General features: G+C 36.3%; 1 protein-coding gene across 5 annotated transcripts in view; it reads right to left on the bottom strand.

Annotated features, from left to right (window-relative positions):
- The window catches only part of Smash (smallish), a 156,456-nt gene that overhangs the window by 31,750 nt on the left and 108,812 nt on the right, over positions 1–15,894 (bottom strand). The window contains exon 2 of one of the 5 annotated variants that reach the window (XM_072005869.1): positions 7,461–7,566. The exons of the other annotated variants lie outside the window; for them this stretch is intronic. The gene's annotated coding sequence lies outside the window, so the exon portion shown is untranslated. The remainder of the gene's footprint in view (positions 1–7,460; positions 7,567–15,894) is intronic. 5 annotated transcript variants of the gene reach the window in all.

The raw sequence follows: 15,894 nt of genomic DNA, 5'->3' as shown, positions 1-15,894 counted from the left end.
CAAGTAGATTAAATGGCCGATAGGCGATTATGAAGCCTCGTGGCAAGGAAATCCATTTCGAATTCATGGAATTCAATCGGGTAAGATTGGAAGGGCAAGATTGAAACGTCATTACGTTTCTCTGGCAGGAAACTGAAAATTGAGGAAACCTCAAGCACAAAAAGGTACGCAAATAGCAATAGGAGAAAAAGTTAAACTGTAAATGGAGATTACACTTTATTTTGATGTAAAAATTGATATACGTCTTCAAATGTTTCATTAAACGTCAGTTAATAGTAGATTATGAAATTTTTTTTTTTTTGAAAGAAGCATTTTTCGATTCATATTATATATGTATATATACACACGTATCCTGTTATTAAAGTGTCATACTTGGAAAGAATGATTACAAAAAGTGAATGCGAAAGTCTGCATTCAAATTAAGGTGTGTTATTCAAAAGATGGTAATTAATAACGGAAATAACTTAATGTGGAAATATCAGCGGAGAAAATAAAGTCATTCATAAAATTAATAGAGTCATAAAATATGGTTACAAAATTCCAATAACAGCATAGAATAATGATAAAAAGAACAATCTCTCAATTGTAATATATCATGATATTCTAAACATAAAAACATTTTAAAGAAAACCACAAAATCCTATAAAAACTATCGCCTATATAAATCTAATGAGATACTTTTCTCAAAAAAGTTCAAGCCAGCGAAGTACAAAAATATATTTATCGCTCAATATGAATAAAACAACGATAAAAACACATTTGGATATTTTTTAGGATAACCAAAACCGTCAATAAATATTTTTTAAATTTGGCGATGCGCAACTTAGTCGCGTTGAATTCTTTTTGGAAATTCAAATTTTTCACTACGGTTCCGTTCGTGACACGATCGTTCACGCCTGAAAGGGGTTCGTGATCGTTTCCAAAGAGGATCCCGACGCAACAAAGACGATCGCAGGTCGCAATTAAGGTTCATCGAACGGACGACGTACCGAGATGGCGGCAAGGGTGTAATAAAAACGCAGGAATGAAGATAAAGGAATTTCTGGCGATTGGGTCGTGACCCCTTCGGCCCCACGATGAACCCTCGATATACGGGCCGACATTGCCATATTGCACACGTACTGTGCATTAAGATACGCCACGAATCCAAGGAGAAACGAAGAGCAAGAAGAAGAAAGAGAGAGAAAGAGAGAAAGAAATCTATGGGGTTTAGGGGTATTCGTAGACGACGCGGAAAGACAAGAAAAACGAGCAACGAGCTTCCATTTGATTTTTCTCTACTTTTTTGTCGAGGTACTCTACCATCGTAAAATGCACTTCATGTCGATTTATGTAGCACTTTAGACGCTTGATCTTTTGACGACACGAAGCTGAAAAATTGCTTTTAACCACTTGACATGTAATTTTTGCTTCATCTGCCAGTAGAACGATCGAATTATTTTATAATAAAAAACAATAAGAAGAATATGATCTTTTATTACGGTTGTCATAAAACAAACAATTGTGGACAAATTAAAAATGTTATCTTTGCGAAGTACCTGAAGTTAACCAACATAATACAATGCTGGTTAGATATTCATGAAATTGTGATATAGAGTTCGCTCCGTAACCATCTTTAAATAAAGAACACTGAACGATGTAGGCCATAGCCATGAGCGAAGTTAAGAAACAACAAGAAATCAAAATAATGAACGTCACCGATCTGGAAAATCTGTCTCTCTCTGGCTGTCTGTCTGTCTGTCTCTGTCTCTGACTGTCTGTCTGTCTCTCTCTCTCTTTCTGTTTGAACTCGTTACGCTCCGAGGAACGTCCAAGCTTTTGTGCCCCCTCTAATGAGAATATTTACACATACCTACTCGAATTAGCTCTACAATAGATTGAAGATATAATTTCGAAAATCGTGCATTATAACGACGACGCCGAAACGTCATGATGTCTCACATCCTCCCTGCGAGAGACAAAGTTCTATAAAGACCGAAAAAGGGTGAGTGTGTAAAATGAACACGAGGTCGCAGACGTGTTAGATCTGAAAATATATTGAGACGATCGCAGCTGTGGTTTCATTGGCGCGAAAAATTGGACGAATCACACGATAAATTCTCTAATTCGCCAAAATAACCTCGTATTTTCGAGATCTTACGAGTTCCCAAGTCAAAGTTGACTCTAAATGAATTTAATCTTTTTTCATCTGAAACCATCTGCCATGTTTTTATTTTATCTCACCCTATCCCAGTTTCTCTAATGTTGAAATGAGATCTCTTTATGTCTCGACGAAAGACTCACGCGCTCTGTTTTACAATCATATCCTCCGAAAATATCAATTTAACTTGTATTCCGCAATGCGAAGTATCTTGTTCAGTGGCCTATTATTATTTACTTATAAATTGGACGGGTTGTTTGAGTTTCTTTGTGAAAGAAATTAAGTGTTTGTTTGACGTGTTGTAGAGTAATTTAATTTGACAAAGTCTACTTTCTTTTCACTTTTTCTACTTTATGGAAAAAACTTTATGCTTTGAATGATTTTCCACAACTATTAGGATAAATTAATTTTTATTTTTGATGCAAGAAAATTTCTCTATCAATTCTAAGAAAATTTTTTAATTATATGCATGAAATTGTAAGTACCATTATATAACGAAGGTGTTCCATGCGGGAACAAAATATTATTCGATGAATACCAAAAAGTATATAAAGTTATTCAATAGTCAATAACAAAGAATTATCTACAGTAGCAGAACTTATCTGTAATACTAATAAGTGTACAGTAATTTTTTACCAGCTAGATATTTTATCCAATTTGAAGACAACTTTTCATAATTTAGAAACTACCGCGTAATTTGATCAATGTTACAAGCAAGCTACAAGCATGTCTTTATGCGTTGCTCCCCTTTTCATTTTCGTTCTCCTTTCTTTTTTTGTTTTTTTTTTTTTGTCAGGCAGGCGTGCAAACGCGCCCCTGGAAGAAGTGCCGTAACATTTTATGGTACATAAAACGGTGACTTTATGTTAGCACAATTCACGGGCTCAACTGGGTCTTTTATTAATCTACCTCATAGCATTTTATGGCCATGACACGGCCATGCAATTCGTGCACGTCGTCGAATTTAAGTAGAGCTTTGGAACTCGTTAAATCGTTCGTAACATTACAAAAATTAATTTTCATTTCGTAATACATTTCTCTTGACCGTTGCATTGCTCCATTTTATCGTGGCCCTTAACTTTATTATTCCTTTCATCACCGCCTCAGCTTCCGTTTATGTGCTATTTAAATTTCTATTGAATTATGTCACTTGGAAACTTTTGGAAGTAGAACGAAATTTCTTAAATGTAATAGCGACATTACTTCAGAAAATATTCATAGTCCAATAAACATAGTCCAGAAAGCGTTTAGATAAAAGATAATCCAGCCATCGCCTTCCGAGAATTAATAGAGTAATTCTCCTGTTAATTAACTGAAAAACAGTGCCACCAAACGCGGACCACATACGCTCGTTTTTCTTTTCGTACACACTTCTGATGATAGATTTTGCATGTACTGACACAGCGTTATTGCTGCAACGGCATTTCCTTTGAGTTAACTAGCTGGTCAATCATCCTGTATTTTCAATATTACCGAATAAGATAATTGTTTTAAAGTTTTCATTTTTCCTATTTTTTGTAGAATAATATAGCTTTCCTGAAGCGAAAGTTCCATATTAAACGAAAGTAAACTTAATAAAAACCGGTGCTATAACTAGAATGTCACTGTGACATTTACCTTTTCTATTAGTTTCACATCGCAATAAGTATACGCATTTATGGAACAATAAACCCACCATTTACCCTATCCATAATGCGTTTGCTATCGTATCCATCTTCATTTTCAAACTAAGCAGCTTAATGAATCGAATAATCAAACCAATATACATACTTAATACACTCTCATCTATAAGTATTAGGTTACTTATGTACGCGTGTATCAAAAGGAAACTATTTATCTCTGAAAACTTTCTGGAGATTCAATCGACGAATAGATGTATCTACGTTCAATTAGTAAAACGATGGAATCCAACGTTCTAGATTCACGAAGCGAAAGTGGATAGTTACTCTCGATATGGCCTCGAGACCCGGTATATCGTGCGCGTATAATAGTTATGACGTCCATTTGTACCCGGTGTTCATTGCTAGATACTTTTCTACCGCATAGCGCGTTCCATACGCGTATACTTACATCGAGTGTGAATTACATCGATTGCGTGTGCTAGTGCCGGGCAACGATGCAATTCGCATCCCTGCTTGTTTTTCTCTTCGCTATGAAATTTATTGGAGGTAGAATCTTTGGAAATTATTAACTGTTGAGTCGAATCGCGAGATACGTTTTCTTTATCATGGTTGTATCGTACGTCCATGAAAGTCTGCTTTTGTATTGGGTAAAGGTTGGAGAAGTTCTCTGTGAATTGTGTGATAAGAAATTGAGAAAATATTCTCTTATCTGTCTTGGCTATTGTGAAATGTAAGGGATGTTTAACCTCTTAAGATTCACCTGCGTAATATTCACGTAGCTGAATTTTATTTATGGCTATCATGATTTGTGTTTCGTGAAAAGGATAATTGCAAAGCGCTTACTTTTATTTTTAATTAAATTCTTTAATTAGTAAATTTAAATCTCCATGTTAATACCGATATGTATTTTTGAAAAGCGGATAGTAATTAAATAAAAGTTCTTGAGAAAGGAATAAATGTCATATCCAATAAATTATTGATTGTGAACATATTAAAGCTACAGTAGCAATAAATTCGTAACACGGTCTATTAATTTCATACTGCTCTGACTACATAAATAAACATCACACAAAAAAAGAGTTACTTCAAAATTATTCATCATGTCGTTCACCGGAACAGAAAAACAGGACGCAAACATATTCATACCAAAAGATAAAATATATGACGGAGCATCGATAAAAATAAATTTTCAATGTTTTCAAAGAGTTACTGCAATAAGACTGAAGAATCATAAATATGGCGTTACCATAAAATCTTTGCAATACCGTGACTATGTCCGCAACGACGTGTATCTCATGCGAGTTATCGTTGTCTTAGCGTTACGCCCTCGTGCTTGGGTTCATCGAATACCGCTTTAATGAAAAGATATATGTACCATAAATTCTTGCATGCGTACCCGATACGTTTCAATTCCCTTTCTTTATGCACCGCGCTATTTCGTTCGTTACAATTTAAGCGTTGCACGCGAGCATTGAAAAGCAACGAAATCATGCAGTAGGCACAGTTGATTCCAGCGTTGCGGAGAGTCCTGCATGCAAGCATACGCGTTCTTGTAAGATATATTCGAATCTACCCGACGAAGAAAATTCGAATTCACGCTGGTGGCTAGTCGCGTGTGGAAGCGGTAGGAAACCAATGATTCTCGAAATTAATGAAACGATCTATCCGGAATTGCATCCTCGCGAAATGATTGCAGAAATGGTCGGCGTATGCCAGGAACGAATGCAGTCAGGACAGTCAATCGGGAAGATGTATCGAATGAATTTAATTGGACCGGCGAATTTATGTTGATTAAATTGTCGAGACACTGTATTAGAAAATTTCAGTTGCATTATTGAATGCAGAGAATTTTGATATGCTAAATCATGGCACTATATGATTCTGCCGTGCTTTGACAAATTTGTAGTTTATTATTCTTAATTATCTAGTTACTAATTTTTTAAATTTCTGTTGGATAAAAAAGGAATGTTGGACTTGGACGAAGAAAGGAATATTCTTCTGTTAATTTTTCACTTTAATAAAAATCTATTAATAATAGAAATAATGTTTGTTATTATAGACTGACTACAGCGCGATAATACGTATAGATTTGTCACAATGCAGCAATAACGGTAGGCACGGTAACAAAGCACACATAAGAGTTATGCGTTGTCTGACCAGATACGAACGTATTCTACTTCGAATACGTCTTGACACGTGATCATTTTCTAACATAATTTCTATAATAATTTTTCGAATCATTCCAACATAAAATATTTCTTTTATTCACTTGCCAACAATAAGTTTCTAACACGAGTCCGTCTATATACAGACACATTCTACTAGTCGAGGAATTCCTATTCTTTTTAAAAACATTCGCAATGTACGAACATTTTCTGAGATTATCATCGACTATCGTTTAGAAGAAACTACAACGTAGTACATTGAACGCGAACGTCCATCACGAATCAGAGATTATTCTCTCCTTTCGAAGGGAAAATGACAAAGGTATCGGGGCTTGATTTCGCTGCCGGCGGAATCACGCTGATGGGCAATACACGCGAATAACGTGTCCTGGGGAGGCCGAGACGCAACGATAGACACGCTCCTCGTCACGATTCGCGTGATCATGTGTGTACAGTATCTTCGTGCCTCTGCAAATGCACTGATGGGGATAAAACGCTTCGAACTATCAGAATTTTCTGCTTGTTGGGAAAAAATTTTGCTTAGCGCGTATATTCTGACAGAAAATTCGAAACTTGGGAAAAATTCTATTGTACCAAAATTAGATGGTTTTCTTCTGTGACCTTCATACCTTTCCCTTTTCAATTTGTACGTAATTAAATAAATGTATAAAAATTCCGTCAAATACTCTGATGTTAACAAATTGTTGATCGATCACCATAAATTCGTGTTTTCACACTCGAGTGTTGTTACCGAGCGTTAGTTTTTGCATAAAATAGCCGGTCAACGATATGTTATGACACACGACGGGATGACGATTCGATTTAATATTGAATGAGATTTCACGACACCCGTTCGGTGATCCGAAGGAAAGCGCGTTGTTCGGTATCCTAGGTTGACTACGTAGCCGCTCACATGTGTGTAGAAACATGTTGTGCGTGTGTGCGTTCGCCTGAGGAGCGGTGGCTAGGTCACGGTCAGGGCGATGCCCTCTTCCTTCGGAAGAGAGGAGAGACTTTGCGTCGGCTCTCCTCCGCTTCTTCTTCTTCTTCGCCTTGTTGGATCATGCTGAAAGTCTCCTCTTGGATGATCCACGCATCCGTTCGAGCGTATCTTTTGCCGCGCGGGCTATCCACTTCGGTTAGGTCGGCCCTTTTTGTGAATCGAGCGCCGTTTTTAGACGCGTTGCACGACCGACGCGTGGTGTACGCTCTGCGTACACGATCGTGCTATTTACGTGACAACCACCACGTGTATTTATCTCTCGTAACGAATTTATCTATCGTTGAAAATCGATTTTTGACTTGGTACAACGAGGGGGGCCGTTTTCAAGCTTTGACCATCTTCTGAAGGGCCGTTTGATTTAATAGCGTGAGGTAGTAGTTATACATTGATTTTAATGTTGGATATACTGTGAGGCAATTGAATAATTTCTATTTCATTGGAAAGTGTTTTTTTAAAGGGCTATGTATGATGCTTTAGAGAATTGAAGAGAGTACTCTTTTTTACATATAATGAAGGAAAGCATTACTTACTGAGATGTTTCTTTTTTAAGTAAATATGATGCTTTTTTTTAAGTACACTTGGTTGTAGCTGGTTGGAACTTTGGATACTTTTATATTTTGTGTATTTGAAACTCACCTGAAACATAAAATAATATGAGACTATTAGTACGGAAGTTCTAATCGATTACATTTGGAGAAGTGCTTTTAAGATATAATGAAGTACATATATACAATATACATTTGTACAATATGCATGCATTTACATTTAATAAAAACATATAATATACATATACATGCGTTTCTCTGTTTCTATCTCTTGTCATTTTTAAAAAATTTTTATCTCATTGAGTTCAACTCAACCTTAACAGCCACTAAAAAATCGCCATAAACAATCACGCGTTTATGCACAAAAAAGCCAGAGGTGCTATTCATTAGAGCTACTAAAAGTAAATATTGCTCTGATAATAAATATAACCATACTGCATATATTTGCACATTAATGCAAAATTTAAAATTGCAATAAAATATATAGTATGCACATAATGTTTGAAAACATATAAAATATCAAGGACAAAATACAAATTATAACATTTAATACCCGAAACAAATCTCTATTTAGATACTGTTGCTGCAACTTATGTCTTTAAAAATGTGAAACTGCATAAACATCCGCAGTTCACTTCCAATATCTCTAAATACTTAACGTATGAGCTCATAAACAAATGAAACAGAGCCTAAATAATAGTTTGCGGAACGCTTCAGGCGAGCACGATAAATTCGTTCGTCCATCAATTCTCGCCCTGAACTATTGCGTTACGCGCGGCGGGTTCGTCCACGCGCCATGTCCCGCCGTTATAATTTATCGTCTGGCTTGGTCCGCTCGGGTTTCTACGCGAACCCTGTCGAGAGCTACGATGGAAATCATCGATAAGAGAGCTCGACTAAGCCTGTCACACCCTCGCGGAAAGATCATCGCGGAAGTCCTCGCGGGCCGAGTGATCGACTTTATTCCAAGCCGCCCACGTGCACTCGTAAATATAATTTCTCGCTAATCATGCACGCCACGGAACGCCGACTATTAACCACCCAGCGAGCCACGCCGCACAGTTATGCTTTCTAAGCGGTTCCACCGCATCAAGGGTTCGTTTCATCGAATCAAACCCACTCGTGATCAAGCATACCGTATGCGAAGGTTGTACGTTTCGACCAATTGAATATTCTGTTTGGTACGTGCGATGATTTGCTTGGGAAAGAAAGGAATGTCGATGGAATGGAGGATATGCATCGGTAGGTTTACCGTCACCCTATTTGTTTTTCAGTGTGAAAATACGAGGTTTGTCTGTTAAATAAGCTTCTCAGAAGCCAAATTGATCAATTCCACTTTTTGTAAGTTCCTCCATTTTATTATTTACATACACGATTAATGTTCGATTTATGCTATTAATAATTTTTTTAAACGTATCTGTTGATAGAGTAGATTACTTATTAAATAAATTAATTCTTATGTCATTTATATTGACATATTAATGTAGATTTTTATTATTTCAATTTTATATTTAATAGAAGAGATAGGTTAGAGACATAATAAACTGAGACTGATCAAAACAGTAAAAAAATACAGATACGTTTGCGTTGATTTCGACAGAAAAGCTGGACGCGCGTCTGATGACAGACACACCATTTCTACTTACCGCTTCATATCTTACTACAAGGTCCGGCTGAATAACATGTACAAGCGAGCACGACATGATTCCTTGTGGAAAAATAAGAAAGACATATAGAATAAAATTTGTACATTCTCAATTTAGTTTTCGAGAAAATCGAATTTGAAAATTTATTAAGTTATAATTAAACATGACTAATTTCGGACTGGACTAAATAATCGAAAATGTAGAATAAAAATTTCTTATTTTTACACAAGGAATCACATTGTGCCCGTTAGAGCATATTATTCGATGGGATCCTGTATATCGTGTCTTCCACGTTCTTAACAGAAATAAAACTCATTTCTCTAATTTAACAGCGAGTTCAATTTTAATTTTACTAAATCCACCACTCTTTCAATACTTCTCTAATTCCTTTGACTATTACTAGTATGTACTTCAACATTTGCAATTGCACGATACCCCAAGGGTCTATCTAGAGAACATCGTGCGCGGTTGCTCTTATTCACTGGTATCGACGATCGTTCGTGAGACGTCAGCCTATCAGCGTATGCAATCGCGAAACCAGACGGGGGAAGCCCTATAGCTGCACTCTCCCGTATAATGCAGTTATCGCCGCGGCTGGCCACGTTAATTGCATCGCGAGAAAGTGGGGCATCTCGAATCAGCGATCTCTTCCTGTCCTCTCTCTGTTACGGAGGCAAGGGGACTCACAATACCCTTCTATTACGCGCATATATCTAAACGCCCTACGCCCTCTCTTAGGATATGTGAAAAGGCATGCAGTTGCAAATACACGTGTGTGAGATACATATGCTTATATAAATATATCCTCCGCCATCTCGACGATTTATTCCCGTCACAGCCGTGAGAATCATTCCATGCATCGGCTCGATTATCGTCCCGCCACGCGACGCGAGTCACTTTCTCCGCGACGTAACTCAAATTCTTCGTAGGCATACGAGCGTCGCCGTTTCGCTCGAGCCCGTTTATTTTCGCCGCGTGACGAAATTCTCCTACGTTTCCAGCGAAACCAACAGGCCAGACGAACACACCGTTCCTTCGAGTAGACTCGGGAGAGCTTTTCAAATTGGAAGTTTTAACGGTTGATGAATGTGTTCGCGTTTCAGTACGCGCTCAGTAAGATTTCTTCAGTTATATATGTATTACTCACGATTTACATTGATTTTGTAACTCTGCTATTCTGTTCACTTTTTTCATCCTTTTAGAATATTTCATTTATAAAAAGCTACCTATATTTTCATAACATTTATCGTAATATAATATTTATTTTAGTTCGTACCTATCGCACCTACATTTTCATACACAAGTTACAAGGCATCTGCTAATTTTGTCATTGAAGAATATTTGGAAATTTCTTTTCATAGAAGAATAGTTATATTAATATCTAATTGGAATATTTAACTCAAATATAAATTGTAATTTAATTTTATGTTTGAAGTAATTTTCTGATACTTATAATAATAGTCTATTACTAACATAATCTTTGATTTGGTGTTTTTATCTCAATCAAATGAAATACTATATCAGAATGTTCATAAATACCACTAATATTAACATTGTCCAATCATTGAACTTCCTTATACGCTACTCAATCTTTAATACGATGTAACAGTAGTTAATCACTAGGAAGTAGTGGTTAACTACTGTTCCAATACGTACAAACGCATCGTCATCTAGCCGTACAAATTCAGTCTTCCTGCATCCGTGAGAAATACATCATCGCGCGACTAGAATTCGTAAAGATGATTTCGTGATTCAAGCCACTTTCTCTTCGGTCGCAAATCGAATTCCATTTGTCAGAATGGAACGAGCGTTCGCGGTCAACCAAACGTAATCGATTGTGTCTACTTTAACGCTGATTATTCATTACCACATTACATAAACATCTTACTAAACGATTACCGGAAAGTAGCTTGCTTGGATTTTAATACATTTTACTGTTACAGCTGGATTTCCTCTTTCACGAAGACAACAAAACGATAATTCTGCACGTTCCTGTAGAGAATCGATGTGTGCATCGGGAACTTTGCAGAAACGATTTCGTGCTTCGAGCCACTTTCACCTCGACGTAATTCGGATTCCTTATATGAACGCGTGTCCGTGTTTCGTTTCACGTTATAGTGTGCTATCGGAAATGATTAAAATCCGCGTGAAATCGCGGACAGAGGCGAACGAAAACACCGACGTAAGGACAACGGGCGAATTGCGAAATCGGGTCGACGAACATTGAAGTCAAAGGAAAAAAATGAATTTTACATTACTACAGGAGATTCTGAATGCGGCCAAGATTGTTTAGAAAGCTGATTTCGACGCCGCTTCGGAGAAATGCTAAAACTTCCTCCGTTGCCTTGCTCCTCTAAATAAGAAGGTTAAGGTTAAAGGTTGCTGCTAGCTACCCGAGTCTTACAAGATATCGTACTTTCTGAATGTTGCAACGCGGTTTAAACGAGTTCTACCATCGTGAAATTTGTCCTATTAATTAAATGTCTGTATAGTTGAAACAAATCTCTTTCCATCGATCATTTTTTCGTTTATTAAACACTTAATTCTAAGTATTTTTACTTCGTTCATCAAGTTATGTATATCAAACGTCTTTGTCCACGAAAACAAAATTTAAACTTAGACACGTCCTCATGCTACTAACATATAGAAAAGTAAGTAATTTTACTTCGATAAAATTAATTTTAATTTTTATAAACTATTGGACACACTTATGTTCAAACCCTATTAATTTTTCATCTTATGTGTATAGATCCAGGATCTATATAAACTGATACTGTATTAAATATACATTCTACCAAATTTTTGAATACAACCATATTACTTTTCATAATCATTTTAATAAGGTAACAAATAATTCTGAAAAATTTTAAAGTACCCTTCCAAAAATCTCAGAATGTTTATATCACACGTAACCAATTAGTGTGACGAAATAAGACACTCAAGGAATTCCAACACAGACGAGAACAACTTTTGCAAAAACAGTTTTGCCTTGTAAACTAGATCTACGTGCAGGATAAGTACGAAACAGGCTACATACATATAACATGAGCGAGATATACCACATCGTTGCGGTTTTCAAATTCATTTCCCTGGTTAATAGATCATTCTTCATTATCCTGTCCTACGTTTCTTAGTAGAAACGTGTTACAGAAGCACTCAGTTTCTGTTTTACGACGTTCTAGAGCGTCTAGAGAACATGTCCACCAACGAATTCGTACGTTCGACGTGTATCTAGGATACTTAAATAGTTGGTGGCGCATCGACACGCGGCGGTTCGCAGCTTTACGACGAACTATAATCGTAAAAATGCAGACCTCGTAAAACTAGCTAGATTTACGATCGTAATTCACCTCGTGTTACGATGATTCTTCAGGATTATTGTCCGTGACTGTTCTTTCGAGTTATTTCGGTTTGCGGCACTGCTTTCGCGATATCTCGAGTGTCATGGACTTCTTATGCGATCAATAAACACGAGAGTGTATATTTGACGCAGTTACAAATACAGATATATCGAAAAATTCTTTGTCAAGGAGTTTGAAAAATTAGTAGTAAATATTCGACGTGTCATCAAATTGAAGACCACTTCATGTGTAATAAAATTAAAACTTGTAAAATGTAGTAACCAAAACCCTCTTTGCACAAGTCTATCTTTCCCAATATTAATGAAGGCTCTTGTATTACGCAAATCTTTTCTATTGCAGTAATAAGAAAAACTAAATTTTAGAAATTATTACTCATTTAATTACTCGATGTAACATAAAATTGTAGAGTTTCAGAGAAGTCTATAACCTACAACTTCTAATTCGTTAAGTCATCAATATCACTGATTGTCAAGTTACTAAAAGTTGAGTTAATCAATTCCAGTATATTACATTTGCATCAAATTTCATTAGACTTAATTGTATTATGTTAACGAAGAAAATTCGTACCATAAACATGACCGTACTGAAACAATTAAAAATAACGTACAAAGAGTCTATCGAACATGGAAGGAAAAGTCGACTGCAGGATAGAAAGATAATTCCAAGACCGTTAATTAAAGAGAAAACCTTAATTCTCCATTCTACCGTACCATATAATGGGAATGCTATTGAGCTTAATAATTCCATTATCCTCAGCACAATGAATCGAGATCCGTCTGACACGATGCATCAAAGATTTCGATTAAAATTTTGCGACGGAAAGATCATCGTACCAGTTGTCGCGACAGGTGTTTGTTCCTTGTTTTACGTTTTATTTGCGAGGCTAAGGGGAGATCTTTAGATTCGCACGATCTCGTCATAAAAGACTTCGGCGAAAGGAAGAAAATAAATCGCGCGAATGGAGTGAAATTCTTCCAGATAAATAAGCGATAAATATGAGCGACGGTCGTAGACGATGTACAACCGTGTCTTGTTCCTTTTTATTTGAAAGAGCGAACGAAAGACGTTCTTTCTTTCGCGAACTGCGCAATACGCGACGAAATAAATCACCAGGAAGAATATCAATGAACAGATAGGATCTCGTTGTTTCACATGATCGGTGCAAGGGGTGTCGTTGATCCACCTTTAATGGTTCGTTCTCACGGATGTCGAGAATATTAATGATCCACTTAAACCGACAATAATATGTTTATAACGGTGATTTATAATATACGTGAAGCAACCAACGGCAGCTCCATATCTTTCACATTGAACATCGTATCTGAGGACGATCCTAAACGATTTATGGCGGTCTGTCGCCCCTTCCTTTAACGTGACGGGGAAAGTGTATACATAAACGAAAATTCCGGAGTAAAATGATCGTAATTCTAAAATAGTAAAATTTTCTATATTTGAGAAAGAAACTTTCGAACCTTTTCCTTTATACGTAAATCAAGATTTAATATTCTTGTAACATTACAAGTCTTTTTATTCAGCATTCAATATATTCTTAGAAAGTCTGCATGTAGATCTTATGAAAGTAAAATCTGTTTTTATATTAGGTTGGCAACTAAGTGATTGCGGATTTTGTCCTACCTAATGGTACTTAGGTGGTAATAACCTAATGAGGCTAATGAGATGTTTTGTCATTAACACCTAAATACCATTAGGTAGGACAAAATCCGCAATCACTTAGTTGCCAACCCAATAGTTTAGACTTTGATCTGAATCTAGGATTCTTTTTTCTCTTCTGTCTCGCTTCTTTTGCATTTTTAATTTCTCTGGATCGTGCTCGTCTTTTTACTGCAAATCTCTATTTCGATTTGAAACGAACTACATCGTTTTTTTTTTCCTAAAAAAAAGAAAAAGAGAAAAGACTGCTATGTATTTTCATATAATTCCGAGAAGTTTCCAATGACCGTTTTATGTAAGCTAATGAGTGAACACATCGTTGAGTAGACATGTAACATAAATTGATTTAGTGGTAGTCTTTATGGCGAGGATGACGATATTAAGGCTACGATGATTAGTTTACGTCTTAGCTGAAAGTGATGACTTAATGTTTGTTTTATGATAGCTATATTCAGTTGTTCATTTACGTTTTTATGAGCGTTAACTGTTATGGTTTGGAATGATATAACGCAATTTTATGCATCAACTTGTTCTTTCATACTGAATTCCACCATTCGAATTTCAACATTAAATGAAAATATATGGTCATTTAGGTACCGTTTCACATATTTAAATTTTTTGTTGCAAAATTGAAATTCTTTATGCAATATTTTTGTCAATCTTGTTATGCAAATTTATATTTTAATGATCACGGTGGTAAATGTAGAACCTAAGCAAAGATTTATTTCATCTATCAAGTATCATAACAAATATTATGCTTTAAATATTTCATACATTTTTGCATACTATGTGCATTATACACGCACTTGTATGTTCTACTTTGCATGTTTCATACATTTATTTGAGTTTTTCACATGCATACGATCATCCTCGATTGATTTATTATCAATAAATTCCGTACGTGTACATCATCTACCATGCAAATAATATATAATCCGAAAAGAATTTTTTACTTTATTTCAAATAATCTAAACTACCAGAGAGTATCAACGAGAATTCTGCATCAGTCGATTAGAACAAAAAAGAACGATGCTTTTAATCGGATCAGTCAACGCTGTTAACACAGAGACACGACTACGCACAAATAAATATTCGTCTTTCCTTTCCGTTTATTTTACTGGAACGAAACCATAAATCGTGTTGGTGTACGCGATGAAACAGCTGACGCGACCATAAAAGAGTAAAAAAGGAGGAAGCCTCGCGTATTAACGAATTAGATGCTTAAAACATCAAGGATAGACGTAAATAGGTGGCATGATTAACGGCAACGCGTTAATTGGTCTCCAACGGTGTGCGTATCTACCTTTTGGTTAAGTGTACCGATCAAACGGCGGCCTAGTCGCCAAACTAATCACTGAGACGCTCGCAAACTCGTATTTTCGTACATCAGTAAAAAATCCGATGAATTAATGGCGATACGGCTACCGGCGCGATATTTATTCCCACGACTTTAATAGAATGTTACAGTCGTTACGTTGTACATTAATAAGTCGCGAGCTGCGAAATACGAACCTGTTAATCAGATGGAATACGTTTGTTACGATTACGATATACGCCGGGGCAAGAATACCACAGCTTTTGTAAAACAGCCTCGATCCCGGCTTTGATATATTCTCCGCGATAAATTTCCCCAGAACGTTTTTTGCATGTAACGAACTGATACACACCTGCGAACCAGTGGTATTTGGATTTTGCTGGTTTGCGCTGAATTTGTATTTATTTCGACTCTGCGATAGAATT

The sequence above is a fragment of the Bombus fervidus genome, chromosome 6 (assembly GCF_041682495.2).
Source record: "Bombus fervidus isolate BK054 chromosome 6, iyBomFerv1, whole genome shotgun sequence".
Lineage (NCBI taxonomy): Eukaryota > Metazoa > Arthropoda > Insecta > Hymenoptera > Apidae > Bombus > Bombus fervidus.
This window is presented reverse-complemented; position numbering and strand designations above follow the sequence as displayed.